We start from the raw sequence: 8,477 nt of genomic DNA, 5'->3' as shown, positions 1-8,477 counted from the left end.
TCGCCCCAAGTCCTGCGTGTTATCCTGTGTTGCCAGCTATTTTGTGGGAAGGGCATTCTTTTTGTACATAGCTCGTTGGCGTCCAACACTGTGGCTGTCTTCTCAGTGGCCTTTTAAAAAATCATTCTAGACCTGGGAGATGGCTCTGTCATTAAAGCGCTTGCTTTGCAAGCATCGGACCTGAGTTCAAATGCTCAACACCCACTTAAACAACTGGGTACTGTGATGCGGGACTGTAATCCCAGCACCAAGAAGAAAAGACAGGACAACCCGACAGTTTCTAGCCTTGTCAAATTAGTGAGCTACAAGTTCAGTGAGAGACGCTTTCTCAAAAAATAAGGTAGAGACCTGACATTAACCTCTGACCCCACACAAATGTGCACATACATAAGCATGTCACACACCCCAAATTTTTTTTAAAAATCTAATTATTGGAGATGCTTACAGTTGTGTACCTCACAGCCAGTGTCAATTTGCCAATGTCGAGTGACACTTTTGGTTGTTACAACTGAAGGATGCTGCTGGCATCTGATGGGTAGACAAGCACTCCAAGTGGGCAGGGCAGCCCTCTCCAACAGGGAGGGTGACATTTCTGGGTGTCAGTAGTACAGAGTCTGCAAACACGGTAGTTACTGGAAGCCAGTCTTAGACACCATATCCATGACCTATAAACTGTAAGCCCCACCTGCCCAAGGGCTAGGTAACTTCCTGAAATGTTAAGAGTTGTAGTTCTTGAAGAATAGCAAAGTCTCATGGGAAAGTACAGCAGCCTCTAATTTTGTCCTTATAAACCCATGCAACACGTAATTCCTGGTCATTTAAGCTGGGAAATTCTAGGGTATGGCGCTAACCAAAGTCCATCTCTTGGTCAGTACTTAATATATAATAAAGCAGGGCTGGAGAGATGGCTCAGAGGTTAAGAGCACCGACTGCTCTTCCAGAGGTCCTAAGTTCAATTCCCAGCAACCACGTGGTGGCTCTCAACTATCTGTAATGGGATCCGATGCCTTCTTCTGGTGTGACTGAAGACAACTACAGTGTACTCATACGTAAAATAAATAATTCTTTAAAAAATATATTTAATAAAGCTTGCTTTAAATTTGGCCCAAAAAAGGTGGGATTGGTTTTTCTCCAGCAAATCTCAGGATTCACAAAACCATGCAACAACTTAACAGGATACATAATACAGAAAATAACTTAGGCTCGGAAAGACCAAGCAACCTGTCCAAATTCACACAGTTCTTAAGAGGTGTTTTTCTGGGACCCCACTGTGCACCCTCAGAGCCAGGATGGTCCTCCAGAATGTTCACACACACACATGCAGATTATGATTAGTTCTGGTCTTCTCAGTGTCCAAGGGGGCTCCTTGGTACCCCGTTTTACCCACTGGAAGAGAAGTCCCCAGAAAGGTCCTCACACACTCCTGTGCCATGTGTCCTGCTCTGGGGAGGGTAGTGAAGAGACAGTACAGGAGATACTCAGGGGCTGTTCTCCTCTATGACATCTGCTTATTTAATGGAGAGGGCAACATTCCCCAGGACACCCTTGTGTGGTAAATATTTATTCATCGACAGCAGCAGGGCCTGGGATAAACCCTGAGACTGTCCCGCAGCTGGAGGGTGTGACAGGTAGGGAGACAGAGAGCATAGGAGCCTTCTCTGGAGTCTGTTCCCCACAACCTGATACACCAGCCCACGGAGTCTCACGTGACAGAAGAAGTCACTGTGACCTACAGGATTGTCTCATGATCAGGAGCCCCGGGCCCTCCAGGGACTCTGGTCTGCAGGAGGTTGGCCAGCTGGAATCTGCCCAGGACTGCCGGACAGTAGTATGGGGTCCAGGGAGGACAGAGCCAGGCAGGAAGCAGTGAGGCAGAAATGGTACAGGAAGAGTCTTGCCAAGAGTAGGAAGCTGCCATGGCTGCTTCTACTGTCTGTCCAACCAGCAGCTAAAACTCAGCCCTCCATTGAACCACTTCAGTTTCCTCATCTGCAAAAGCAGGACAGTGATGGCTCCCTGTCAGCAATGAGAAAGGGGCTGAGGTGGTCACAGGAGGGAAGCCAGCTGTGAGGCCATGTGAGCCAAGCAGCCTAGCCACGTGAGCCCACCCCTCCCTCTCAGCACATAAATATTTGCTAAGAGGGAACGAGTCCTGCACAGATCAGAGTTGTTTGAACTTCTGTCTGTTTGCACAAGAACTCGCCATCCTGGGACAGGTTGGGTAGGAAGGAGGCTGTTCCTAATATGGACAGAGAGTTCAGTGGAGCTGTAATGCCTTCAGAGACAGAGGTTCATCCCGATGCTTCCTCTCAGTACTACATGCCATGTGAATACACATACTAGAGGCCATGAGACGTTTTATTTAACCTGGAGCAAATATGACTCTAAGTGCCTCTTGATCACAGCCAAGCCAGAGGCAGTCAATATGGTGCCACTTGGTAACTACTTTATATCAAGCCGACACTCACAGCACAACAGCAACACCATCTCAGAGTGAAGACCAGCAATGGATCTGGTGAGCACAGGTGGTTAGCCAAGGCCAGCAGCAAGGCGGTCTGCAGTGTAGCAGACACAAAAGCCCAGAAGTCAGCCTGAGCTAAGAGCATCTGACAAACCAAAAAGACAGTTGCTGGCCTGCTGCGGTCAGAGGACCACAATGGAGTGGGGACAGGACATGCGGCACAAGTTTGCCCGAAAGTGACAGGAGGTGCCATGGTAAATCTCAGTCTCCCTGTGTAGGGTCGGATCAAAGCCCAGGCTTCAGTTGTGCAGATTCAGACCCACAGAAAGGGAGTGCTGCTAACAGGTTGGGAGGGGGAGGTATGTAGATCTCTCTGACAGTCCCCTGGTTCCCTGCACATCTTATCTGCAGGATTGGCTTGCCCCATTCTGCTTACACCAGATGGCCTTGGTTTCTCTGCCCACTCTCACTCACCTCCTTCACCCTGCTGGAGAGCATCTTTATGCTCACCTTATAGCCACTGCCAATAAGTCTAAGCCTCAGGGAACTACTTGTATCCACTGTCTAGACTGGGGACACGGTGGCACCATGAGGTAACAACAAACAGCAGAACTCACTCCCTATTCATTCTACGACCCCAACATGGTATAACTTGGGCAACAGAACCCACTTTGCCAGCAGCTCACCCAACCTGGAGCAAGTATCCTGGCCTGGCTACCCAGTGCCTGTGTGGGAGTCAGAGAGTTAAGGAGTAACCAGTCATCATGGAAACCATCATGGCCCTCAGAGGTAGCTGGGGCTACTCCCAGCTCTAAAACACTACTGTAGAGCTGTCTAGCAAGCAGCCCTGGTATATGTCCTTGCCAAGGACACTGTCTTAGGATCTCTATTGCTGTGAAGAGACACCATGACCACTTTGACTCTTTTAAAGGAAGACATTTTAATTGGTGCTGGCTTACAGGTTGTGTCTATTGTTGTCATGGCAGAAAACATGGTGACATGCATCCACACACAGTGCTGGAGAGGTAGCTGAGAATTCTACATCTTGATCAGGAAGAGAAAGGAGAGAAAGAGGCATCAGCATTCCAAACCTCAAAGCTCACCTGCAGGGTCTTACTTGCTCCAACAAGGCCACACCTCCTAATTGTGCCACTCGCTGTAAGTCTACAGGGGCCATTTTCATTCAGACCATCATGGATACTGTCTCCACACTGAGATCACAAAGTTTGATTTAAATATATCTGTTGCTCTGGCAACCTTCTCAACTGGTTCTTGCCATCGTTCTCCATTCTCAAACAACGATGGGTACTTTTGCTTCAGTTGAAAGTTTATGGTTGTCAAGGCCCCCTTATAGCATCCTGGTGGGTGCAGGTAGCTTCAGGTGAGGGGTAGGGTAGATCTGTCTATTGTTGGCCCAAAATGGGCACTGATGGGACCAGATGAACTTCTGGGACATATAGTGTGAGGGTAAGAGGAGCATTTCAGGGGAGAAAGGATAATGACTTCCAAAATGTCTTCATTCATTCTCCCCCTCATGAGGATACCATTTATTCATTTATTCACTTGTCAAAATCAGCTAGCCAAGCACCCTTTCTTTTTACCTGAGGGTCAGATGGAGGGGGATACTAGAACCCCCTGCCACATATGCAGCACCTCCACCTACAGGAGGAGGGACCAAAGGACCACTGGCTTTGGACTCAAACAGGCCAGGTTCTCATCTGAACTTCTCTGGAAACAGAGCCTAGACACACAGTTGTATCTGAAGATATTTGACATTCCTAGGAAATGGCTGGGCCAATGGTCTGAGTTTCTAACACTGAGATAGGGTCTTCCATTCCAGGCCTAATTAAATCTCCTGTGAGGTGACAGGGCTGATCCTTAGGGTGAGCAGTGGGAGGGCACCAAAGTAGTAACTGAGCAGAGGACGGAGAAGCAGCAAGCTTGGGAGAAAGCTCCCATCTTTCCAGGGTCTGTCAGGTAAAATGGATCCAGGGCCTATCCTGTCAGCTCTCTGAACAGCTTCACCAGAAGTTCCTTCCCCTATTTTGCAGATTAGCGGTTCGGGAAGGTTGAGTAAGGTCACCCAAAAGTACACTGCTGCTGGGAATCCACCCGTGGGCTGGTTCTCTTTAAATTTCCTCATTTAATTCTGCCAGCATCCCAGGAGGCGGACTGCATTATCCTTTTTTCTGCTGATGAGGAAAACAAACCCGATTCTTGATAGCTGCTGGGAGCAGGGAGTTACTGGGAACGTGCAGCTCACCTGGGAGCACACAGATATGGGGAGAACAGCCTACAGGGAGCACACAGCAGCTACAGAGAGCGCTCGGCTTTGGGAAGTACATAGCTCACCCGGAGCACCGAGCTCCTGAGAACATGCAGCTATAGGGAGCGTGCTCCTCACCTAAAAGCATGCAGCTATGGTGAGCCTACAGCCTGGGGAGCACAACTCTGATGAGCACACAGCTCAGCTAGGAGCACATGGATCTTGAAAGCCTGCAGCTCGGAGGAGCACACGTCTACGGGGAGTGCACATCTCAGCTGGGAGCACTGAGCTCCTGAGAGCATGCTGCCACAGGAAGCACACAGCTTACCGGAAAGCATGCAGCTTTAGAGAACAAACTTTCCACAGCTCTAGAGAACAAACAGGTTCTGGGAGCACATGGATCCTTGGAAGCATGCAGTTTATGGGAAACACACGGCTCACCCTGAAGTGCTCAGCTCCTGCGAACGTGAAGCTATGGAAAACATGCAGACTCACCCAAAGCGTGACCAAGGCCTTGCAGCCCGAGACCCAAACCTGAGCCTTGTTCCGAGCAATCAGAACAGCCCAGGCTGCAGAGTTCACACTGATTACTGTGCTTCCTCTCCTCTCTCTCACACATAGCCCTGCTGTTGGCCCTTCCGTCTGCAGAGCACCCTGAGCCTCATTCTTCATCCAGATCTCTGCCCATACTTAGCGCCTGCGCAGAGAGCACTCGAGGCCCATTGTACCTGAAATGTCTAGATGTATGGGGACGGCGGGTGAACACAGACGATGGCCAAACTGAATGACGACACATAGAGTCCCTTTGCTCTATTTCTATTTTTCCTTAGGTTTGAAATCTCCCACCATAAATATGTTTAATGTCAGGCTTGATGGCACGTGTCTGTAATCCCAGCACAAGGGACACTCAGGAAGGAAGATTGCCACGATTTCTAAGCTTGCCAGGACTGCATAGTGAATTCACAGCCAACCTGAGTTACAAAGTGAACCCCTGTCTCCCAAAACACAATTAAGAGACTAGAAAGATGATTTGGTGGTTAAGAAAGTATACGGCTCAGGGGTTGGGGATTTAGCTCAGTGGTAGAGCGCTTGCCTAGCAAGCGCAAGGCCCTGGGTTCGGTCCCCAGCTCCGGAAAAAAAAAAAAAAAAAAAAAAAAAAAGAAAGTATACGGCTCTTGTAGAGGACCGGAATGTGACACAGGTCAAAGAACCAACAAGGGGCAGACCACAACTCAGACTGGGGCAGCCCTGGGGTTCTCATGATAAGTCTCTCACACATTCTTGCTTTCAGCTGCCTATTTCAAAAGGAACAGGTACTGCTGTGGGCTGGAGGACAAGGCAATCCAGAAAGTTCCAAGGCAGAGTTTCTGAGAAAGGTCTTCAGTTCCTGGAGCTTCAGGCTCCTCAGAACAACAGCTTCCCTCTCAAGCACCCGGCTATCTCCTGTACACGGTTCAGGGGGACACTCTGTTTGGACTATCCTGTGCCTGTCCGGCTTCTTCCCCATCAGCCATTCACATTCACAGAGCCTGAGCACTCTGGGGGCTGAACACACAGAGACTGGGCAGGAAACAAGATTTTCTGGTGTCTACTGGTGTAAGGCTTAGCTCTAGAATCAACCTAGAGGCTTTCCTCTGGCCCCGCATTCAGACACTTGGGCTTGCTGATGAGGAATGTAGAAGGCAAACTGTCCAGCTAGGTCCTTATAGAGTCTCCTTATAGAGTTCCTTCCCCTGAACCCTGCCTTCATCGTCACGTGGCCTCTACCCTTGCTCAACAAATCGCCTCCTATTCTGTTCGGCTGCACCCACTGAACAACGTGGGTGCCTCCTCTGGCCATCCTGTCTTGGTTTTGCATTTAATCATTTTTGTTGCTCTTGTTACAATTATATTAATGGTGTGTGTGTGTGTGTGTGTGTGTGTGTGTGTGTGTGTGTGTGTGTACACTGCATGCCTGCTGCAGTGCACATGCAACCATCAAAAGACAGCTAGCACAACTAAGCTCTCTACATCCACTCTGTGGGTCCCAGGGTCAAGCTCAGGTCACAGGGTTTCTCTGAATAACCCTGGCTGTCCTGGAACTCACTCTGTGGACCAGACTGGCTTTGAACTCAGGGATCCACCTGTCTCTGCCTCCACAATGCAGTGATTAAAGGCACGCACCACCACTGCCTGGCTTCTTTTTAATCTTTTAGACGTATTTATTTTATGTGCTTGGGTGTTTCGGCTGCATGTTCACTGAGTGCACACCTGGTGCCGCCGACAGACTCAGAAAGTGGCTTTCTTCTGAAACTGGAATTATAGATGGTTGTGAGCCCCCATGTGAGTGCTAGGAACTTAACTTTTTGGTCCTCCTAGAATCTAAGCTGGGTTCTCTGCCGTCCTTCAGTCTCCTGGTTGGTTTTGACTGTAGGGTGAAGAGTCAGGCGTGAAGAGGTATTTACGCAATGGACCCTTCGCTTTTGTTGGCTGGGTTGGCCTGTAAGTGGATGCTCGCAGGGTGCCAGGCAGTGGAGCAAGCAGAAAAAACCAGAGACACACAGAAAACCATGGAGACTGATAAAGAACTGCAGATCAGAGTACGGCCAGGCCCACATTAGCTGTCGAAGTGTAGTGTGGCTGAGTGGCATTTGGACTGCCCACTCCAGGGTTCCAACCAAGTCTCTCATAGATTTGTGACCCTCCCTAGTGTCTCCAACAGTCCAAAAGGGCTGTGGAGCCATAGTAGAAACAGCTGGTACCAGATGTGCCTACTTATGAGGTCACTTTATTCCTGCCTCACTGGAAGGCCAACTGAGGCTCAAGAAGGTCACAGTACCAAAAGGTGGCAGTCCTGGGGGGTAGGGCCAGGCTAGTGTGACCCCTGGGTCAAGGGTCTCACCCAGACAATCCACTCCCTAGTATTAATGTAGTCTACCTACCAAGCCCCTACTTCCTCCTCAGCAGAAGGTGGTCACATGGGCAAAGGAGCCAGGGAGGGAGACTATTCCCTGGATTGTCCCAGACATGCCCGAACAAAAAGGAAGCAGGAAAGGTCCCGATGGCCAATGACAGCTCTGTCTCTCCTCACACTTGATACTGGCGATGGTTGCTGTTACTTTGTTACCTGCCCATCTCTATCACACTGCCTGCCCCATGCCAGCCTGGCAACCCCATGCCTGCCTACACATGCACTCAGGCCCTCAGGAGAAATTCCCCAAACCCACCTCTGGTACAGGGCTTCGAGCTCTTTAGTGGGCTCTACCATGCCTAACCCCAAACATTTTCCAAGCATGGTCAAAAGCACTAGACACAGAACTATGTCCACCTAACAGCAGGCCCTGGATCACAGAAAGTGCTTTGTCCCATGCTCCTGCTCAATGCCAGGCTCTGGGGAAACCTAGACAATGAAGGGATAGCCACAAACAAGATAGCATGGCTGGGTCCACTGAGGCATGGGCTTCCACAATAAGAGTATTCTGTGCTTGAGGTAGGCCACCCCACATGGCCCTGAGTGGATGGTAAGGTTCTGAAGGTAGTGTCATACAGCATATCTGGCCATGTCCAGTGCCATGGGGACACAGCTACATCTTCCCTCTGCTCCTGTACCTACAGCATGTATGAAATTAACAGCCAGTCCTAGGCTACAGCCACTGAAGCTCACTGAGGATCAGGTAGAAGCCAGGATCTGGGCGGGCATCTTGCTGGCATGCAGCTCCCTTCTGTATGCTTCCCCCAAAAGGCCTTGGCCAGCCTCCCAGCCCTGAGGCC

Source organism: Rattus norvegicus, chromosome 19, assembly GCF_036323735.1.
Source record: "Rattus norvegicus strain BN/NHsdMcwi chromosome 19, GRCr8, whole genome shotgun sequence".
NCBI lineage: Eukaryota > Metazoa > Chordata > Mammalia > Rodentia > Muridae > Rattus > Rattus norvegicus.
This window is presented reverse-complemented; position numbering follows the sequence as displayed.